Below are 1,809 nucleotides of genomic sequence, written 5' to 3'. Positions count from 1 at the left end.
CCATGGCACGAACTGGCACGCCTAGTTCACGAGAAGTTCATGACACGTTTACTCATCTTTCCACATCATTCCGCATCGTTCAAGTATCGTTCACGCCAGTTCACGAATTGGCCACTCCATATAAAAACGGGGCTTCTCTAACCCGAGGACATTTTTGGATTGGCTTCAGAAGAGACATCAATGCTTTCTGTCAGAGACACCATTGCACTGAGGAGAAGAAACGTATCTTTTTCGTTTGTATTTTTTGTTGCCCTTTATTTTTGTTTCAATAAGAAAGCATTTGATTTACATATAAATAGCAGACATAAAATATGTACAGGTATTAAGAAAGCATTTTATTTTAACATTAAAAACCGCAAACATGAAAAGTTTTTAGGCTGTTGATTTTAAGGTAATAGAGAAAAAAGTGTGTTGAAATAAGAAATCATTAAATTTTTACATCAAAACAGCAAACAGAAAACATTTGTTTTGCTCTTCATTTTAAGGTAATAAAGAAGAATAAGTATGTTGATGAAGTAAAACATCATTTTATTTTTACATTCAAACAGCAAACTTAAAAATTTCTTGGGTTTATTTTTCAGTTAATTTTTATTCAAAACAAAAGTTTTGGCTCTTGATTGGTAATAGAGGAAAATAAGTGTGTGCATGAAATAAGACATCATTTTATTTTTACATTCAAACAGCAAATATAAACAATTATTAGGTTTATATATTTCTTTCCTTTTCATTAATTTTTTCGTTTCCTTTTCGTCCCTTCATTATAAAGTTATAGAAATAGTTTGAAATAAGATATCATTTTTTTCACATAAAAACAGCAAATATAAAAATTTATTAGGTTTATTTTTCTTTCCTTTTCATTAATTTTTTCGTTTCCTTTTTGTTTCTCTCAATTATAAAGTTATAGAAATAGTTTGAAATAAGATATAATTTTTATTTCACATTAAAACAGCATATATAAAAATTTATTAGGTTTATTTTTGTTTCCTTTTCATGAATTTTTTCGTTTCCTTTTTCTTTCTCTTCATTATAAAGTTCACGTCATTTCCCCCATCGTTCACTCCAGTTCACGCCAGTTCCCGCACTGTTCACTCCAGTTCACTCCAGTTCGCACATCGTTCACGACTATTTCACAACTATTTTGTGCGTGCCAATGCGTGCCACAAACTTTAAACATTTCAAAGTTCTGGGCACGCATGGCATGCACTGGCACGCGAGTTCCAGCACTGTTTACGAAATTTTCACAACTCGTTCACGCGAGTTCGCGCATCAATGCGTGCCAGTGCGTGCCACAAATGCTTGCAAGTATCAGGTACCCTTTTAGCTAAGGTAAGCAGGTCTTCTAGGAGAAGGACACTCCAAAATCCAACCATAATTCTTTAGTCTTGGGTAGTGCCATAACATCTATACCACGGTCTTCCACTGCCTTGGGTTAGAGTTTTCTTGCATGAGGGTACACTCTACACACTTCTATTTTATTTCTCTTCCTATTGTTTTGTTAAAGTTATTATAGTGTATATAGGAGATATTTATTTTGATGTTACTCTTCCTGAAATATTTTATTTTCCTTTTTTCCTCTCCTCAATGAGCTATTTTCCCTGTTGGATCCCCTGGGCTTATAGCATCCTGCTTTTCCAACTAGTGTTGTTGCTTAGCAAGTAATAATAATAATGATAATAATAATCACCCTTCATCATTCAACCACCTAAAACCCTGCTGCTATCTGAATGGTTGAAAATTTTCTTTGTACCCTCAAAGCAGCTTTATGTTCCCGCTCAAATGCCTCCAACTGGCTTACTCAGCTTACTTAAG

The sequence above is a fragment of the Palaemon carinicauda genome, chromosome 23, assembly GCF_036898095.1.
Source record: "Palaemon carinicauda isolate YSFRI2023 chromosome 23, ASM3689809v2, whole genome shotgun sequence".
In the NCBI taxonomy this organism is placed as follows: Eukaryota; Metazoa; Arthropoda; class Malacostraca; order Decapoda; family Palaemonidae; genus Palaemon; species Palaemon carinicauda.
The sequence above is the reverse complement of the archived record's forward strand: the minus strand, read 5'-3'. Positions refer to the sequence as shown.